Source organism: Pseudophryne corroboree, chromosome 4 (genome assembly GCF_028390025.1).
Source record: "Pseudophryne corroboree isolate aPseCor3 chromosome 4, aPseCor3.hap2, whole genome shotgun sequence".
Classification (NCBI taxonomy): Eukaryota; Metazoa; Chordata; class Amphibia; order Anura; family Myobatrachidae; genus Pseudophryne; species Pseudophryne corroboree.
In genome coordinates this window covers 405,319,174-405,341,336 of record NC_086447.1, presented here as the reverse complement: position 1 = coordinate 405,341,336, position 22,163 = coordinate 405,319,174, and the positions used below count along the sequence as shown (strand labels likewise).

Genomic DNA, 22,163 nt, shown 5'->3' with positions numbered 1-22,163 from the left:
ACGATTTTTAGAGAGAGGATATTCACCTCAGGTCCTAGAGAAATGCCTAAGTAAGGCATGGAAAATTTGGGATGAGAATGAACATAAAACATCTGTCAAAGATGACAAAAAGTTTATAGTGCTGAAACAATTTGATACAAAAGCCATTGCATTTAGCAAGTCAGTGAATAAACATTGGCCTATAGTTGGTTCTGATAAGATTTTAAAGAACACTTTGGGAAAACCACTGGTAGCCTTTAAAAGAGGTCCAAATTTAAAACAACTATTAATGAAGCCAACTAAAAATTTTGATAGAAAAATCACTAGGACTTGGTTGAACACAAACAGATTTGGCTGTTATCGTTGTACAGGTTGTACAACATGCAGCGGCATGTTGTCGGGTAGAACTTTTTCCCACCCACACTCAGGAGCTCAGATTGAAATTAAGTATCGGCTGACCTGCACTTCGAAATATGTAGTTTACATATTGATTTGCCCATGTAGCCTAGTCTATGTGGGCAAGACCAGTAGGAATTTTAGAGAAAGAATGGCTAACCACAGGAGATCAATTAGGGAAGCTATCAATGAAGGTAAAAGTGATAAACCAGTGGCCCGGCACTTTTTGCAAAAGTCCCATACAGTAGCATCCCTACGTTGTATGGTGATAGACTACGAGCCACCGTTAGAACGAGGTGGCAATAGGGACCAGAAATTATTAAGGAGAGAAGCTAGATGGATCTATGATCTTGATACAATAGCCCCAAGGGGGATGAATGAAAGTATACATTTCAAATGCTTTTTGGGTAATTAGGGTTATGGGCCCAATAAAAATAAAAATAAAAATAATAAAAATAACAAACACAATAAAATAATAAGAAAAATTAGATGAGGTGATTGTCACTTTGATAGAAACTGTTAGGAGGATTACCATTTGATAATGATAAAATGTTTTTAAATTAGAATAGGTACCTATGAATTGTTTTTAATCTAATTGTTGGTGTGTATTGTAATTTGTAATTGGATGGATGATTGAACATCAGCGAGGTAAAATTGGATAGCCTGAGAGATATTGAGTATATAGTAAACCGGTGATAAATCTCCTATACGAGGAGAATGAAGTGGAACGCAAGTGACACGCACAAGGAGTTCGATGATGACGTGGTAAGCGATGGACGCGTCCTGTAAGAGGGGAGTGTTCGTAACGCACCATGTGACCGGAGTGAAGGGATTTAGATCTCGAACGTCCGTACTGAGCGCGGACATGCGCAGGACGGTGGAACGCACGCCGAGGAGTACGGCGGACCAGGTAGCTACAGGTTGTGCAGAGATCTCGCTGATGTGACACTCATTCGTCCAAGTTTATAACTGTATGTATTTATGTTTGATATGTTCTAGATGTGGGTCTTTTACGGCACGAAAAGCTGCCGAAGTCGACAGACATAACAAAAGGCATGATGTATTACCAATCCATGACATGTGAAAACCATATACAAATGGAGCTGCACCACTGATATTTTTCAGATGTTCATAATATGCTTGATTGATTTGCATTGACAAGATGGATAAATTTGGAGTGGTGTTTTGACTCCTATATGGACATGGTCATGTATGGAATTTACTGATACAACTGAACCTGCAGATTGAATTGAATAAAATAACTGTGAAACTTTGGAATTTAAAGAAGTAGTGAGTGCACTTGTTTTTGGAGATATTGGAGGTCGCAGAGATGGGACTATTAATGTTGCACCCTACATGTTGAACAGGAGAGTGCATCTATGCAAGGACAGATATATATATATATATATATATATATATATATATATTTATTTTGTGTGTGGTATATATAAGACTCATATGCCAGATCAACTGAGGCACCTGTCTCCTTTTGATCAGATTACAGCAGCAAAGAGATGTGTCATGGACTCCACAAGCTCTTTTTTGTATTCCTTTGTTAACTGGTCTTTCACTGAATAACAATTATAATCCATTTTGAATATACTGCACTCCAGGACTGCATGGATCAGGAGAGAGAACCTACTTGCAGTAGCAAGGAAAGTTAGGAGTTTAAGCTTGAGACCAATTTCCCTTATGATAACACAAGCTGTCCACTACTAAGCTTAAAAATCAGTTAATGGCCCCTCATGGAACAAGCCTTTTTAAAAGTTTATACTAATAGAGAAAATTACAATAATTTAAAACACTTAATCTACAAATTGGATAATTGTAAGCTTCTATCCAATAAGATATTGGACCTCATGAATAGGCCTATTAAAAGTTGATATTAATAGAGGAGATATACACTAATTGAAGCTTTTTAAGCTTCAATTCAATAAACACACCTGAAGAAGTCATTATCAATGAAATGCGTTGTATGATGCACAATTTGAAATATAACGGAATAAAGTGGCTAACAACACCCCTGCCCAAGCTAGGGCATCCTCAAGTATTTAGTCAACCACTTTTAGTCTGATGCATTTGTGTAAATGCTTTAAATGTTAAAAATATCTGAATGAACTTTTAAAATAAATTAATATCTTTTATAATCAATCAAATCAATATTGGGTATACTCAATTGCATTTAAAATGTATCTGTTATCTTGATCATTAGCTTGAATGTCACTTATATACTAGTTGACCAATGTTAATATACAAACTAGGAAACACTACTTCCTTTTTTATATATCTATATATATATATATATATATATATATAGGGAAGTAGTGTTTCTTAGGGAGTGGCTAGTTTGTATATTAACGTTGGTATATATATACATATATATATATATATATATATATATAAATAAATATATATCCTCCATTTTATCAGTGATTTGTGCAGTCCTTCACTGCCAACACTGGACTCCAGATAGTTAAGTATTTAAGAGCATGGGTACAGGGTGTGCATAGTGGGCCCCTATGGACCCAGGGTCTTGGGTGCACCACACCCCCTGCAACCATTATAGGCATGCCACTAGCAGGTGGCGATTGCCATACTCAGAGGGAGTAAAACATGAGGGTGTCATCTGTAGAGCAGTCTAGAACAAAAGACAGATCTTAGAGTATTTAATGGTAGGTGATTGATTACTGGCCTATCTGTTAGTCAGAAGAACTATGAAAGATCAATGATGATGATTGTAAATGGGAAATTAATCTTGTTAATGTGAAAAATGTCATCCTGACAAATAGACTGTTAAAACCAAAGTTACATGTGTGGTACCCCGGAAAATAGTGTGCCTGCCCCTTTAAGAAATTACTTACAGGTACGCAGCAGCACAAGGGAAGAGCGCGGCACTGCAGGAGTTAAAGCAGGGACCCTGGTCCATTCATATTGTCTGGACAGACTGCTGATTGGACAGGTGCAGTCTGGGGACCAGAGTCTTGTGGGAAGAGGAAGGGAGGAGCTGTGTGGAGACAGGAGGTGCTGGGGTGCATGCTACATGTGGAGCAGAGTGGGAGCTGAAGGCAAGTGAGTGCTGCAGGGCTCTGGGCATTGAGAGCAGCGCTGAAGTGCAAGCAGCGGGGTGCTTCCAGAGAGACAAGTGCCGGGTTAACGGTTGTTGAGATGCCGCAGCCAGAGGCCGGAAACTGGCAGGCCTGAGGAGATGCATGGACACCGCAGTAATCTTGTGACTGAGAGGAACCATTAAGGACTGGCCCATCAAGTGAACCATCCTCTTAAACAGGTCTGAGTTAGTACATGAGTGACTAAGTAACTAAAGCCCCAGGCAACCTTGATAACCAGTTTCAGGAACCACTATCACCAACTGTGCAGTTAATGGGCATTGACAATAAATCATCACATTTCCTAAATTGAACACCACAATGCCACATTTCACAATCTGAACCCTGCAAAGAGGTTATTAAAAAAACCCTCTTCCCCTACCACATTGAGACTGTGAGAATATTTAAAAGTTGTGTTACAAGCGAAATGCAGACATTCATTCAGAAAGACTGAGTTTGTGACAAGTTTAAGAACAGCCATGTAAACAGGAAAGAGACAGAGGGAGTCATTCCGAGTTGATTGCATGTAGCAACTCTTTGCTGCTCATGCGATCAACTAGATGCCGCCTTTGGGGGAGTGTTTATTAGCATAGCAGGGCTGAGATCGCTTGTGCAGCCCTGATATGCTAAAAATGTTTTGTGTAAAACAAGACAAGCCCTGCAGTTACTTACCCTGTGCTATGGATCCAGTGATGAAGGTCCCGGAATTGACGTCAGACATCTGCCCTCCAAATGCCCGGACATGCCTGCGTTTGCTGCTCCATGCCCGGAAAATGGTGAGTAGATACCCCAGAATGCCTTCCTCCTGTCAATCTTCTTGCGATCACCGATGTCACTGCTTTCTTCGTACACGGCATCGCTGCCCGGTGAATGCAGTAGCCAGCCAATGAAGCGCCTGCGCAATGTGGCCAATGCGCATGTGCATGCACAGTTCCAACCCGTTCGCATCGCTGCGATGAACCTCAGCACGTGAACGGGTCGGAATGACCCCCCGAGTTTGTTTCATTGCAAAGACTCTTATTGTTAAAAGAGTTAAATCTGTTAACAGACACTACCATCCCTAGTAGAACTGTGAACATTTGCCTCCATTACCATCCAGAATTGCCCCTTTCTTTTGTGTGCCGATCATATTATGTCACTGCAGAATTCCACCAGTGCTCCAACATTTATTGCCGGCAAAGATTGTCATACCATGGCTTGGAAAAGCTAAAAAGTTAGTGTTTACTATTGCTAATTGTGTTATTCATCCCTATTCTAATGACCACATAATATATTGTGATTCTAATTATCTCATGCCAATATTTGTGATTCTAATTAATATGTTCAACTGTGATTCCAATGATATTCTGCTATTCTTAGTTATTCAAATGAATTGTCTTTTGCATATTGATTGCTCCCTTGTGGTGTGAACTGTAGCCAATTGTCTTCTCTTTGTTCTTCTTTGATGCCCAGTTCTTTTTTGTGATTATTCAAATTTAATGACAACTCATCAATCATCATATTTAATCCAGAGTTCATTACAGATTAATAAAAAGCCATCCTGTTAGAATTGCTGACTCACTCCTGGTTCATATCAATCTATCCTACCTCTCTAAACATGGTACTACAGGACAAGGTATGAGGAAAAACATTTCAGGGAAAAAGTCTGTCACATAACCACCCAACATCAACCACTTAGACATATCAGCCATCCCTGGGGTGTTACACATGTATGGAACATATTGAAGATGTGCATATAGCAAATGCTATCATCAGGGGGTGCTTAGGGTAGTGATCTTCCCCTTCCCACCTCAGTTTTGAGCTCAACCTCAAACACAGTCTGTTTTGCAGGGCTATGCTTCAATTTCATTTTGCAGAAGACACAAATAGAATAACAATCAATTAGTTAAACAATGGATTTGTGCTAGATGCTGTCTGAACTATCCTGGTTAAGAATTTAGACATGTAAAATCCTTGCTGTAATTAATTGTGAAATGTAACATTTTACAGGCTCATGAAAATGATCATTTTATTTGGGAACAAGTATAAATAAATCATGTTAACAAGTGTTTCTCATTTTTGATGTGCCTGTGATGAATAAATATGTCTGTCTACTGATGCTTTTTTCACATTGCTTTTTAGTAAGCTATAAAAGTGGTTCTTCATTACTTTTGTTAAAAGTAACCAGCTTTGCTAAATTGGTTTTCTAGACTGGACTGGATGTGAAATTAATATTTCATCAGTGTGAATTGAAACATTCTTCTTCATGGGCTCATAATGGCAGGTCATGGAGCCAAGCTCAGCTGTGGCTTCTGCGAGCAGAAGAATGGAACACTGCCTGAATTGATGGGGGATGTAAATTCTAAATGTTCAGCACACTGCATTTCAGTTGAAGTGTTTTTGAAATGAGAAAAGGATTCTATCTCAGGAAAGTAAAATATTTTTAAAGCTTTTAGTCTCTATTACAGTGAAATCTTAAATATGTAAAGTTTTATGAGTCCCACCTGCACTGATTATATTTATTAACACATAAATAATGCTTCCGCTTTATAATACCAACTTCAAACAGCAATCAAAAATGCTTTTATAGCAAGTGTGGTGTTATTAAGAATGTTACATATAAAGGCGTTAATACATTTGCATGCAGGGCCATTGGGAGGGGTGTGCGAGTGTTGGCATCACTCAGGGTACTGGGCCATCGATGCCCCACAGCCATAGCCAGATTAAAGGGGGGGAGGGACAGGGGATAATATACCCCAGAGCACACTGATATCCTAGCTCTCCCTCTTGTGCAGCAGTTGAACCAAGCAGCCAGAATGCTAGCAGTACAAAATGTAGTGCAGGCACAAAAACAGAAGTATCAGGTTTCATGAGCTACTGATGGAGCTTTCCAACCAAAGGCTATGAGGGGTAGAGAGCTGAAAGTAACTCAGGGATCCCAGTTTTATTGAAATAGCTTTATTATCAATTAAGCAGTTCAACACAGGTGACACCAATCATATATTAAGAGGGAATTCCAGGTAGAGAGCATTCTGTCTTTCTTGGAATGGGTTTTGTTGGGAGGTATGGACAATCTAATATACACCTCCCCCCTCCCCCAGGCCACCCTGTCATAATTGCTCCAGGCCCTCCCAAGTCTTAATCCGGTCCTGACCATGGCCCCTGAATCTGTTTTACACTGTACTTGGAATGGTACCCTGAGGCTACTTCAGTGGTGCTCAGAGCACCCTGCAGTGTGGAGCCTTCTGGACAAATCTCTACTTTCTCCTACTGGTGGCTCCACCCCTCCAATGACATCACAGTCCAGGGGCGACGCCGGCATAGGGTGGCAGTGAGCACTACTCTATTGGTATTTGAATGCATTTTGTTGAGAAAAACACCCAGAGGTAGATGCATAATGAGGAAGGTGTACGGTATGTGTAGGTTTTGAAAAAAAAAATGCACTAAAAACGAAACTGAATATTTTTTAATTGTCGTCATCTCAATTTAAAAGTTTACTGCTGTATGTGTAGGAAGAATATGGCAGACCAACAAGAACTAACCATCAATTGAAAATTTTATTTTTTTGTGTTCTTTGGGCTAGCTTTATTATGCCTTGGAGAGTGATAAAGTGGAGACAGATTAACTACCAACCAATAAATGAATCAATCAATCAGCTACTACTTGTAGATTGGTACGTGGCCTTAGAGGTGTGGTAAGGGGTTTGGGATGAAATGCCAGTGATCGGGATGTTCACATTACCGATCGCAGCATCCCGACAATAAGGATCCTGACACCGGACAGGGGAAAGTGTTTGGGGGTGGTGGCTAGAGCTAATACGTGCATGGAGCCAGCTGGACTAACCCTCAGGGGGTAGCGGATATGGCTATCAACCCCAAAAGTGCCTAACCCTATTCCCCTCAGTGCCTAACCTTGACCCTCCCACCCCAGGCCCTAACTCTAACCCGATACTCACTTTCGGCATTTCAGCAGTTTTGTTCCTGCACCGGTCTCCTGAGTGGTGTCAGGATTCCGGCATCGGTCGCATGTCTGCCGGCATCCAGACCACTGCCATCCCATGCCATGACAGTGGGAATAGTGTGGCATCCTAGAAAGATACAATATGTGTGCAATGTGCAGTTTATCATCCTTTTGATTTGATGATTGGTAGAAACGAATGTAAGGACCTCTGTATAATAAATCAGCCTGGAAAGGTCTGTATGTGGGAATATGGATCATCTTCTTTCATTTATCTTGCCTGATTCATACAGTCAAGCTTACAGTAAACTGTGTGAAAACTTTACATTCTTTTGGCTGTTTGAGAAAGTGGAAGCCTTCCTGGAGACATATACAATGACTTGATGAAGTGTTGGGTCTGCTACACACAGTGCCTGTATTTCTGGAGTAATATGCCCAGAATGGCCATACCTCTGGTTTCTTGAGTAAATGAGAATCTGGAACTCAATGACTATTTAGAACATGGGCTTATAGCAAAGTTTTCTAAAGTCAGATGTACAACATCCATGAGCACAGATTCTTAGTGACTAGGATTGGGAAAGAAGACATCTTGTGGAGCATGGAGATATAACATGTCTTTCCTCAGAACAAAATAGACATCTCCTTAAATGAAAAGGGCCCAAGGCAAAAACTTCTGGTCAGATACTGGAGCATCCTGTTTATCAGGCACCTATACATCCCCTGAAGGAATATTTTTGGCAGCATGTGATTTCCCCACCTGACCACCAGCTGATCACCATTAGGGTGGCCAATCTCGGGAATGGCGGGAACCCGGGATTTTGGCCTAGATTTGGCCGGGATTGAATCCTGGGATTGTAGCTTCCAATCCCGGGATTTCAGAAGTAGCCACCAACTGTTTTTTTTTTTCAATGCCAGGCATCATTGAGCATCTTGAGCAGGCTCAGATGCTGTCTGGTTCCACCTGCCCGGCTCTCTCAGCCCCCGCCTGTGCACACTGCACAGCAAGATACGATGTCAGAGGTCAAGCTTTGCAGCCTGACGTCAGCAGTGTGCACTGCCCGAACCTCACCTTGCACTTGCAGCCCTTTGTAAATGGACCTGCACAGAGGCTAGTGAGTTACTGTGGGGTGGGACATTAAATAATTTAATTTTAAAAACAACAACCCAATATCGTGAATCCCAGGAATCGATCGTTTTTCAATCTCGAATCCCAGGATTGCAAAAATGGCATGGATTGTCCTCCCTAATCACCATTTATGATCATCATTAACAAGGGAATTCTCTGTAGGGAAAACAAGAGAAAGGTAAAACCCATCCTACACCCTGTGCTGTTATATGTTATTTATAGTTCTAACGTATGTTATGATTATATGTTACACATTTAGTTTTATTAATCAGGCATTATAATACATTTTGTGAATAGTTTTTAAATATATAGGTTATATGTAGAATGTAATTGTTTTACTCTTTATACTAGAGATAAGCGGGTTCGGAACCCTGAGATCCGAACCCTACCGAACCTCCCTACCCGAGTCCGGATCCGAGTTAGGTTTGGGTTTTCCCACCTGACTCGTAACCAGAACGAGGCAAAACATCATCATCCCACTGTCAGATTCTCGTGGGATTTGGTTTCCATATAAGGAGCCGCGCATAGCGGCCATTGTCACTTCAGTCTCGGAGAGTGTAGTGAGAGGACATGTCTCCATTCTCAGTGTCTGTGTGGGTGTGAAAGTGGTGATTCTAGTGCTGTATTGTGCTGCTCAGTTCAGTGTAGTCAGTGTCTTATGCTGCATCAGTCCAGCCAGTCACAGTGTTGGTGTCCTCTGCTGCTATATGTCCCCAGTGCTGCTGTATAAGTCCCTTGCAGTTTTGCTGTGTTGTCTTGCATCAGACCAGGGGTAGTGTCTCTCTTATGCAGCATCAGTCCAGTGAACAGTCACAGCGGTGGTGTCCTCTGCTGCCATATATCCAGTGTTACTGGTGTATAATACCTGTGATACTGGCGTATAACTAAAGTGATATTGCGATATGATTCTTGGGATACTGGCGAGTAATTCCTGTGATATTGCCATATAATTCCTGTGATACTGGCGTATAGTTCCTGTGATATTGCCATATAATTCTCGGAATACTGGCATATAATTCCTGTGATATTTCCGTATAATTCCTGTGATATTGCCATATAATTCCAGTGATACTGGCATATAATTCCTGTGATATTGCTGTATAATTCTCGGAAAACTGCCTTATAATTCCTGTGATATTGCCATATAATTCCCATAATACTGGCATATAATTCCTGTGATATTGCCGTATAATTCTCGGAAAATACTGGCGTATAATTACTGTGATACTGCCGTATAATTCCTGTGATATTGCCGTATAATTCCTGTGATATTGCCATATAATTCCTCTGATATTGACGTATAATTCTCGGAATACTGGCGTATAATTCCTGTGATATTGCCATATAATTCCTGTGATATTGCCGTATAATTCCAGTGATACTGGCGTATAATTCCTATGATATTGCCGTATAATTCTCGGTATACTGGCGTATAATTCCTGTGATATTGCTATATAATTCCTGTGATATTGCCGTATAATTCCAGTGATATTGCCATATAATTCCAGTAATCCTGCCATATAATTCCAGTGATCCTGCCATATAGTTCCCTATAAATTCATATAATTCCGTATAAATCCAGTCCAGCGGTTCTGCCAAATAAGTTCAGTGGTGCTGTCCCATGCTATATATTATTTACTCCAAATAAAGGGGTTATTAATATTTAATCCAAATAATTTTTAAAGGGTTTACCCCATGAGGTGTAGGGGTACGCTCTCCTGTGCTGCATATTGTGTTAAATAACTCCAGAAAAATAATGGAGAACAAAAATTTGAAGGATAAAATAGGGAAAGATCAAGAACCACTTCCTCCTAGTGCTGAAGCTGCTGCCACTAGTCATGACATAGATGATGAAATGCCATCAACGTCGTCTGCCAAGGCCTATGCCCAATGTGATAGTAGAGGGCATGTAAAATCCAAAAAGCCAAAGTTCAGTAAAAAGACTCAAGAAAAGAAATTGAAATCGTCTGAGAAACGTAAACTTGCAAATATGCCATTTACGACATGGAGCGGCAAGGAATGGCTAAGGCCCTTGCCTATGTTCATGACTAGTGATTCAGCTTCACATGACAATGGAAGCCCTCATCTTTCTGCTATAAAAATGAAAAGAGTTAAGATGGAAAAAGCACAGTAAAGAATTGAAGAATAGTGCGTTCTAAGATGGTATCACAAATCCCCAAGGAGAGTCCAAGTGTGTCGGTGGTTGCGATGCCTGACCTTCCCAACACTGGATGGAAAGAAGTGGCTCCTTCCACCATTTGCATGTCCCCTGCAAGTGCTGGAAGGAGAAACCACAGTACAGTTCCTGATATTGAAATTGAAGATGTCACTGTTGAAGTACACCAGGACGAGGATATGGGTGTTGCTGGCACTGAGGTGGAAGGTGGCGATGAGGATTCTGATGGTGATGTGGTTTGTATAAGTCAGTCACTGCGGAAGACAACTGTTGTCCGTGGGATGAAGAAGCCCATTGTGATGCCTGGGCAAAATACCAAAAAGCCACCTCTTTGGTGTGGAATTATTTCTCCACAAATCTTAAGAACAGGTATCAAGCCATGTGTTTCCTGTGTCAAACTGTAATAAGTACGGGTAAGGACTTTAACCACCTAGGAACATCCTCCCTTATAAGTCACCTGCTGCGCAATCATCAGAAGTCAGTGTAAAGTTGTAAAACTTTGGGTAAAGTGTAAGCAGTCCACTGACACCTAGATCCCTTCTTCCTGTTGTACCCAAGCTCCTGCAAGCCACACCACCAACTCCCTCAACGTCAACTTCCTCCTCAGCCATGAACATCAGTAGTCCTGCAGGCCATGTCCCTGGCAAGAATGATGAGTCCTCTCCTAACCAAGATTCCTCGGGAGGATTCTTGAGTGGTACACCTGCTGCTGCTGTTGCTGCCACCACTGCTGTTGTTGCTGCTGGGAGTCGATCGTCATCCCAGAGGGGAAGTCGGAAGACCACTTGTACTACTTCAACCAAGCAATTGACTGTCCAACAGTCCATTGTGAGGAAGATGAAATATGACAGTAGTCATCCTGTTGCAAAGAGGATAACTGAGTCCTTGACACTTATGTTGGTGTTAGATGTCCGTCCTGTATCTGCCATTAGTGTAGTTGGATTTAGACAATTGATGGAGGTATTGTGTCCCTGGTACCAAATCTCATCTAGTTTCCTCTACACTTTGCAGGCGATACCGAGAATGTACAGAGACGTCAGAAAAAGTGTCACCAGTGTCCTAAAAAATGCGGTTGTATCCAGTGTCCACTTAACCACGGACATGTGGACAATTGGAACAGGGCATACTAAGGACTATATGACTGTGACAGCCCACTGGGTAGATGTATTGCCTCCCGCAGCAACAACAGCAGCAGCGGCACCAGTAGCACCATCTCGCAAATCCAAACTCATTTCTAGGCAGGTTACGCTGTGTATCACCGCTTTCTGTAAGAGGCACACTGCTGACAACCTCTTACAGAAACAAAGGGACATCATTGTGCATTGGCTTACCCCACTTAGACTCTCCTGGGGATTTGTGATATCATACAATGCCACCAATATTGTGCGTGCATTACAACTGGGCAAATTCCAGCATGTCCCATGTTTTGCACATACAATTAATTTGGTGGTGCAGAAATTTTATAAAGATGACAGGGTGCACAGGAGATGCTGTCGGTGGCCGAAAAATTGCGGGCCACTTTTGACATACTGCCACTGCATGCCAAAGACTGCAGCACCAGCAAACACTCATGAACCTGCCATCAACTGAAGCAAGAAGTGGTAACGAGGTGAAATTCAACACTCTATATGCTTAAGAGGATGGAGGAGCAGCAAAAGGCCATTAAAGCCTATACATCCACCTACGATATAGGCAAAGGAAGAGGAATGCACCTGACTCAAGCGCAGTGGAGAATGATTTCCGTTTTGTGCAAGGTTCTCCAACCCTTTAAACTTGCCACACGTAAAGTCAGTTCAGACACTGCCAGCTTGAGTCAGGTCATTCCCCTCATCAGGTTTTTGCAGAAGCAGCTGAAGAAATTAAAAGAGGAGCTAAGATGGAGCGATTCTACTAAGTATGTGGGACTTGTGGATGGAGCCCTTCATTCGCTTTGCCAGGATTCAAGGGTGGTCAATCTGTTAAAATCAGAGCACTACATTTTGGCCACCATGCTCGATCCTAGGTTTAAAGCCTATGTTGTATCTCTCTTTCAGGCAGACATAAGTGTGCAGAGGTGCAGAGCCGGCCTTAGCTATAGGCAGGCTAGGCATTTGCCTAGGGCATTCAAGCATGTCTAGGGGCATCCAAGCATGTCCCTGCAGCATCTCATGCTGAGAGGGACAGTCCGCAAACTAACTGTTACTATCCAAATGTATTCAATCAGTACTTGTATACACTGCTGTTTACATTTGTAAAAAAAAATGCACACTGTGCCTTAAACTTCCTCTGACATGCTTGAATGTCCCTGACTTGTGAGACCTCAGACAGACAGCAGAAGCCCAGTAAATGCAATTCCTGGACCTGTGACATTTTTACTGACTATATAAGGTTATTACTGGATGGCTTCTTATGATAACACATGTGTATTTTGGAAGACTGCTTCACAGAAACCTGACATCACCTATACTGCTTGTGCACATGGGGGAGGGGGACCCTGCCATCCTGTGTGTGTCCCTTATCCCTGTGCAAACCCCAGGTGTCTGCAGGGACATAACATGGGCAGTGTTCTCCCCACACTTTATTTCCTAGTCAGTCCATACCGTAAAATTCCCCTCCCATCTAGCACTGTAACGTGGTCAGTATGTTGCGTTGTGCTATTTCTATATGAAACATCAGTGCAGCGTGACTTTTGGACACATCAGACTGGAGGGCAGAGCATTTAGCTCCCACAGTATAAAGTAAAGTGCATGCAGTTAACGGGAGTAACAGACACAGGCAAACACACTGAATAGTGAAGAGAATGGACAGTTTCTACATGTTTGATACTGATCTTTTTGTATAACCAGCAAGTGTGGCAGTATCTGTGGCAGTATATGTGTATTATGGGCATTACTAATGTGGGGCATATGTGTAAGGTGCATTACTGTGTGGCATTATGTGTATTATGGGCATTACTAATGTGGGGCATATGTGTAAGGTTCCTTTACTGTGTGGAATTATATGTATTATGGTCAATACTGTGTGGCATTGTGCAGAGTTGAACTGGCCCACAGGGTAACCCCCCGGTGGGCCCCACTACTTGAGCGTTGCAGGTACAGATGCAGAACTAGCAGCGGAGCTAGGGGGCACCAGACAAAATTTTGCCTAGGGCATCAAATTGGCTAGGGCCGGCTCTGCAGAGGTGCAAAGACCTGCTGGTGAGAAAATTGTCAACTCAAGCAGAATGTGACCCGTCAACAGCTCCTCCTTCAATTTCTCCCACCACTGGGGCTGCAAGGAAAAGGATAAGATTTCCTAGCCCACCCGCTGGCGGTGATGCAGGGTGATACATTTGGTCCAGACTGAAGGATCTGCCAACAATTACTGACATGTCTACTGTCACTGCATATGATTCTGTCACCATTGAAAGAATGGTGGAGGATTATATGAGTGACAGCATTCAAGTAGGCATGTCAGACAGGCCATATGTTACTGGCAGGAAAAAGAGGCAATTTGGATGCCCTTGCAAAAACTGGCTTTATTTTACCTAAGTTGCGCCCACTCCAGTGTGTACTCTGAAAGAGTGTTTAGTGCAGCCGGTAACCTTGTCAGCGATCATATTAGGAGGTTACTTCCACAAAATATGTAGAAGATGATGTTCGTCAAAATGAATTATAAATTACTTCAGGAAGACCTTTACCAGCAATTGTCTCCGGAAAGAACACAGGGACATGTGATGGTGGATTCCAGTGGGGATGACTTAATACTCTGTGAGGAGGGGGATGTACACAGTGAAAGGGGTGAGGAATCGGAGGATGAGGTCGACACCTTGCCTCTGTACAGCCAGTTTGTGCAAGGAGAGATTGATTGCTTCTTTTTGGTGGGGGCCCAAACAAACCAGTCATTATTGCCACAGTTGTGTAGCAGACCCTGTCGCTGAAATGATTGGTTTTTTAAAGTGTGCATGTCTTGTTTATACAACATAAGGGTGGGTAAGAGGGCCCAAGGACAATTCCATCTTGCACCTCTTTTTCTTCTTTGCATCATGTGCTGTTTGGGGACTATTTTTTAAAGTGCCGTCCTGTCTGACACTTCCGTATATGTCCAGTGGTACTGCCATATGTTTCCAGTGATACTGCCGTATACTGTATGTCCAGTGGTACTGCCATATAATTCTAGTGATATTGCCGTTTAATTCCAGTGATATTGCTGTATAATTCCAGTGGTAATTGTTTGTGTTTCTTTGCTTAGTCATACAGCTACCTCATTGCACCTCTTCTACATCTTTGCATGAGGTGCTATTTTGGGCCTTTTTTATATCTTCCCTCCTGTCTGCCACTGCAGTGACACTCCTAGATGGGCCATTTGTTTGTGTCGCTTGGCTTAGTCATACAGCTACCTAATTGCACCTCTTCTACATCTTTGATGAGGTGCTGTTTGGGGCCTTTTTTTATATCTGCCCTCCTGTTTGCCACTGCAGTGCCACTACTAGATGGGCCAATTGCTTGTATTGCTTGGCTTAGTCATACAGCTACCTCATTGCACCTTTCTACATCTTTGCATGAGGTGCTGTTTGGGGCCTAGTTTTTGAAAAGTGCCATCCTGTCTGACACTGCAGTGCCACTCCTAGATGGGCCAGGTGTTTGTTCTGCACACTTGTGTCGCTTGGCTTAGTCATACAGCAACCTTGGTGCACCTCTTTTTCTTCTTTGCATCATGTGCTGTTTGGAGCCTTTTTTTATATCTGCCCTCTTGTCTGACACTGCAGATCCACCCCTAGATGGGCCAGGTGTTTGTGTTGTCCACTTGTGTCGCTTAGCTTAGTCATTCAGCAACCTCAGTGCAACCTTTTGGCCAAAAAAACAATATTGTGAGGTGTGAGGTATTCAGAATAGACTGGGAATTAGTAGAAATGAATGTTATTGAGGTTAATAATATCGAAGAGTCAAAATTACCCCCAAATTCTGTGATTTTAGCCATTTTTATGTTTTTTTTTTTTCAAAAATCATCCAGATCCAAAACCAAAACACGAAAGGGTGGTTTTGGCAAAACCAAACCAAAACATGAAAGTGTAATTAGAACCAGAACCAAAACACAAAACATGAAAAGTGCCAGCCACACATCTCTTTTTTATACAGTACAGTACGTTACATTTATAATTTTATTATAAAGACCAGACTTGTACTACTACATGTATTATCTACTGACTGTAAATGACTGTAAACAATATAAATACTAATGTAGATAAAATACCTAAATATTACATTACAGTTTACCTGTTTTTAAGGGTTTTGTTTTTTGAAATCCAGATACAAAACCAAAACTAAAACACAAAAAGCAAAAGCAAAACCAAATTACAAAAAATTACTTTTGGAGCCAAAATCAAATCAGAGGGTCTGCATACATTTCTATAGACGATACAAAGCACAAATATTTACACAGTATTCATTAGTTCTCACAAAGAAATGTAGTTAATATCCCAGCGGTCGGGAATGCAGCAGTCAGAATATCGACGCCGGGATCCTGACCGCCGAAATTGGCAACATCTGCACCAGGGCTATTCCCACTCGTGGGTATTCACGACACCCACAGAGTGGGAAGAGAACCCGTGGTAAGTGCAGCGAGCCACCGAGCCCACAAGGGGCTTTCTAGCGCTTGCCCCGCTGCCAGTATTTGGTTTCCTGACCGCTGCGTTCCCCGCCGCCAGTATTCCATACCCAACCCCACACAAATGCACTTTGCAGCAAAATGTTTGAGGGTATTTCACCCAATACTCTTTGTACAGAATGTAGGGTCAAATTATTTGAAAAAAGCTGCTATTTTTATGACATTTCGAAATACAGGACATTAAAGCTGTACCTGTAGGGCATTCCACTAAATAAGCCATAAGTCATCATGTTGCTCGATATTTATTTTTAGATAGTGAAACGAGAAAATGTTCTGCCTGACCAGCAGGAGAAATAAACATCGAAACAAGACAGGAAATTAAACTACTGATTGTTGGAAAGGGAACTGTTAACGGTTTGGGATAATAATGACATATTAAATTGTTTAGCAAGAAAGGGTTTAACAATTTTTGAAGCAATTACATTTGTCAGAAAACAACTTTTTATTTTTAGAAGGAAAGGTGCAGAATAAATATTTTCATTTGATTCTATGAAAAGTTCTATGTTTTTCTTGTACACCGGTCTTCATAAATTATGTACAACTCCAATAGTATCATTTCAGCATTGGCTAAACAGTATACGGGAGTTCACTTAAATAAACTTCTTGAAAATGTCAACTATTCCAAAGTATAGATCATTTCATCATTGTATTGTCTTAGTGAGTTCATCTGGCTAAATACTGACACAAACCTAAGAGAGGTGTGACAATACACTGTAAAATAAATCCACAACAAATATTCAATTCCATATGATATATCTATATTTAGCATTAAATTTTTGTCTTTTATTTCTTAGGGTTAACTTTATTATTTACAATATAAGCACAGATTGTGGAGACTGGAATAAAGCAAGCCGTGTATTTTCAGTCTCCATTCTGCCACTTAGTGGATGCAGGGGAGACTATGAATGAAAATGCTTTTAATAGTTGCAGATAATCTATAGTGTATTAAATGCACTTATACGCTACAGAGAAAATGTATGTTTCTTTCTAGCATCGTATGCTCTGCTGCAGAGTAAACTAATATATATGGGAAAATTCCATTTTAGTGCAAAATTCCATTTTAGTAGCAAAAGCCTATGGTTCTGTCAGTGATGGGGCCCAGTGATGCTAGTCCATGTGTCACCTGTGCTATTCTAAGTATGTGTGGGTGCAGAAGCAAGTGCATGAGCTGTGACCACCTGTTTGGGCTTTTAGTTGAAGACACCACTCACATCCATTTGAATTGCGCAACATTTGTGGGCACTATAATACATAATTGAAGGCACCTTGGGAGAAACTAATGCAGTGGCTTTATTAAGGCGAAACAGCAGGTAAAATAATAAGGAACAAGCTATTATAATCTAGCACCAATCTATGTGCAAACCTGCAATAATATTGTCAATCAAGTATGGTAAGGTTGCAGTTTGAATGTGTAATATCCACACATTATTAAAACAAGAGGGTAATAATATTATACCACTGTTTAAGAGCTAATAGATGATTTAGGAGACCTCACCTCTGATTCCTACAGGTTAGCAATCATCTCAGAAATTCTGTAATTTTCCATGACTAGAAAAAAAACCCTTCTTTACTACTAAATCAATGCAGTGTCAACATATTTAACTAATTGAAATCTAATATAGCCTACAGTATGTAAGCAGTATAGAGCCCACCCGGATAACAACTTATGACCTAACTTGTCTGTACCTTTATCCTGATTCTTCTACTCACAACCTACTTTTACCTTTTCCAAACAGTTGATAGAGGAAGCAGGTTGACCCTGCGATAACATACAAGAGGGCATTCATACCCATCCAGTAGCAACCTGGGACCCGTCTACCTATAATGATGTGGTATTATAATAGCAAGGGAAAGCTAATTACAACACAAGAAACGCCTGCCTGTATTGATATTTTTCAATGTTGGTTGTCTCCAATCCAATAACAATCAGCACAGCAGTGACTCTGCAGGAAGGTGACAAGCCTTATATGGGATATTTTGAGCCCTTAGAGGAGTTTACTGAGATAGCCTGCCTATTTTATATATATACAGTTGTGTCCTCTTACATCCTTGCTGCAGCCATGTTAAACAGCCCTTAAAGTCGTGAACGTGTTACTAATGCCAGGTGTCTTTTTGTGCATTTTTCCTTGAAATGCATCTTATACGCATCACTATGCAGTTACATAATAGTACATTACAGTGTTTTCTTGGAAAACAATGTAACATCATTTCATATGCAGATACAGCCGCAGTCACACACAGAATATAGACATGCTGCATATCATTTAACCAGCAGTGTCTACTTGGGGTGGTCTTCAGTAGGGAGGCCAATCCTGGACTGTTTTTTCAATCCCGGGATTCGGGATTGAAAAATGCTCAATCCCGGGATTCCCGGGATCCCGGGATTGAACTGTACTATAATCTACAGCCCCATTTCAAAATCAGTAAAAAAAGAACATACTCACTACAGTAAATAAAAGGGTCCCCAAGGTTGAGAGGCAGGCAGCAGCAGCAGCGGCACAGTGACAACACTGCAGCAGAGCCGTTCACCAGCTTTGTATTGAAGGCAGGTGGACTCACTGACGGGCAAGCGTGCTGAAGGCAGACGCGGCGGGCATGGCTGGGGCTGCCCAGCGTGACCTTGCTGACGTCACGCTGCGCACAGCAAGGCAGCCGGGTCGGGCAGCGTCTGAGGCTGAGCCAAGCGCTAGAGCTCAGCGGCGCTGCCCGGCCAAAAAACAGTAATGCGCATGCGCACCTTAATCCCGTGAATCCCGGGTTTGAAGCATCCAATCCCGGGATTCAAATCCCGGCATTTTTGGCATCAATCCTAATCCCGCCGAGGCCGATCCCGGGATTAGCCTCCCTAGTCTTCAGTATGCCAACTGACGGGATCCCGGCGCACAGTATACCGGCGCCAGAATCCCGACAGCCGGCATACCGACACTTATTCTCCCTCGTGGGGGTCCACGACCCCCCTGGAGGGAGAATAAAATAGCGTAGCGCGCATAGCGTGGCCATCGTGCCCGCAAGGGGCTCATTTGCGCTCGCCACACTGTCAGTAAGCCGGCGGTCGGGCTCCCAGCGCCGGTATGCTGGTCGCCGGGAGCCCGACCGCCGGCATACCATACTGAACCCGTCTACTTGTGCATCTTATTAGCATAGCGATGTATGTTCAGGGGAAAAAGATGCCTGATGTTAGCAGAGCTGCCCGGGATTTCCGGCTCGCTCACACCAGGCATCTCATGGTACAGTGTGTGGCGTATTAAGGCTAGATGTATGAGGACACATATTTATTATTGTGTATTTATATTATACATGCAGCCTGTTTCAACAATGTTATTGTGCCCATTGTGCAGAGCTCAGCAGTGACTATATTGTGCCCAGAATACTCACTATCCCTAAACATTCTCACATACTGTATACACAATGTCCAGCAGGACCCACAGACACACTACACTAACATGTAAATTGTGACCAGCAGTAGCTATGTACACATAGGGGCTAATTCAGACCTGATTGCTACTGTGCGTGTTCGCACAGCAGCGATCAGGTCTGAACTGCACCAGCGCCGCATTGCGTTGGCGTATGCTAGACAGCTAATGGCTATATTAGCCCTGAGATCGCCTCTGCCTTATTAACATGCAGAGGCGGTCGCTGGGCGGAAGGGGGGGGGGGTGGGCGGCGTTTGGCCGCCTTTTAGGGGTCGCGGTCCGGGCAATGCAGGCGTGCCTGGACTGTTGGGGGGGGGGGGGGGGGGGGGCGGTCCGCGGCGGCTATGTGATGTCACACGCAGCCGCTGCAACCCGGGCAGCGACGAGTAGCTCACTGCCAGCGCGCAGAAGCTGCACTGGCTGGGAGCTACTCTTCAAGTACAAAGGCATCGTCTCTGTATGATGCTTTTGTAATTGTGCGACAGGGCAGGGACTGACATGCGAGGTGGACTAGCCCTGTGCTGGGCGTCCCCCCGCATGTCAGGGAAGCTGATCATAGATGTGCTAAATTTAGCACATCTATGATCAGGTCTGAATCACCCCTGCAGTGCGCAATTAGGACAAATATTAACCCTAATACACAGAAAAAAACATATAATACCCCAAACCAATGTATTACATAAAAAATAACTTTTCATAGAGTAGAATTTTAAGATAGAAGTGGATAAGTTTAATTAGTTAATTTGATGGAATGAAAGTTGTAATAAGGTATACTTTGAAATTGAGTTTTTAGCTTTATCCTACATACAGTACCCAATGCCATTTTGGACTGCTTTCTGTTGTGCCATTGTCAAAAAGTTATATTTGCTACATACAGTAATTAACCAGACTATAATTAACTGTTGTTGTAAAACAAAATTCATTTCTCTGGAGATCATTTGCACAGCACAAATAAGCTGATCTGCAGTGCTAAGCAGCCTTGCATCCACCATGCTCCTCAGTTTGTATACTGTAAAGGTACATACACACTTGCCAAGAAAATGAGCAGCATCACTCATTTTCACCCTTTCTGAGTGACATTCTCCACTTTTTCTGAAAGTATGTATGCCGCCACTGACGAGCGATGCGCGGTCCGCAGGTCGGTAACGACTCTTGCTGTCAGCCGTGAATGAAGCTCAGTTTGGACTGTCATCTGCATGCACGGCCCAGCCACTGCTTGACATTGCTGAGCATTATGGTCGTCATATCACTCAGTGTGTATGCCCTGCTGCCGACCGTCTGGTCTGGGTGGGGGTAACACCGCCTAGTGTGTACCCACCTTAAATGCAATATGATTTCAGACTAGGTGTCTGGGTTGCCAGAGCCAAATGGTTTGTAGTGGTGAGTGGTTTGTACAGGCAGAGGGTAATTGTTGGGCAGAGGAAAACTGTTCCTACTGATTCCATAGTATTGTTCTAAATTAATTTTAGATGAAATAACTGCAAAGTTATTTTAGTGAAAGGGTTAGTACAAAAGTGGTGGGACTTTGATGTGAATTTCACAGTTTGAACTGTGGGCCTTTTCAGAATTTTCCTCCTCCCACCTTACTGGGGTGATTTTATTGTTATGGCAATGACCTGTGGGTTTTTGAAAAAAATATTTTTCTTTGTCAAATATATAGTATACTGTAATATAGTATTTTCTGCGCTCCTAAAAATGACATTTTACTCCCAACTTTCTTAAAAACTGCAGTTCTGCAGTTCTAAAGGAATTCTTTTTTTTTTTTAGAGCAATATTTCCTCATATATTTTAAATCCCTACATTTGACATCAGGTCTGAACTGATTTAAGCCTCACTGTACCATGAATGCTGAGCAGTGCGCTCTGCAGAACACCTCAGGACACCTGTTTAATTGATACATTTTTAAAACACACATAATTTACACTGTACATAAATAAACCTATGCGTTCTTCATCTATTCACTAGTTTTACACTTGTGTTTAAAGAGAAATATTTCTGTAAATAAACAACAAAATAAAGGTTTCTGTGCAGCTTTTCTTTCTACACCAAGCACAAAAGAAAATATCTGGCTGGCTTGAGCTTGTACAGTTCTTCATGTGTCATAGAACAACTTGCTTTTCTTTTAACTGTTTACTACGGCACAGTATAAGCAGTTTCAGATCTGCTTTAAAATAACAGAAATAAATAAAATATTATCATGTCATTTTCACATCATCCCTGCTCCTCAAATATAAATGTGCAGATAATCTAATTATGTTATAAATAGTACTAAATAACAGCAGGAAATTAAAATTAGTGAGCTCTGTTGGTAATTACTTGCTAGATTTTATTCCTGATGCACCAGAAGTAAGATAATTGGTCTTATAGTTACCAATGACCATTAAAAAATATATAACATTGCATCAAAA

At 42.0% G+C, this 22,163-nt stretch overlaps 1 protein-coding gene across 5 annotated transcripts in view; it reads right to left on the bottom strand.

Annotated features, from left to right (window-relative positions):
- Nucleotides 1–22,163, bottom strand: part of ADGRB3 (adhesion G protein-coupled receptor B3) — a 1,362,616-nt gene that overhangs the window by 500,469 nt on the left and 839,984 nt on the right. The gene's annotated exons all lie outside the window — the stretch shown is intronic.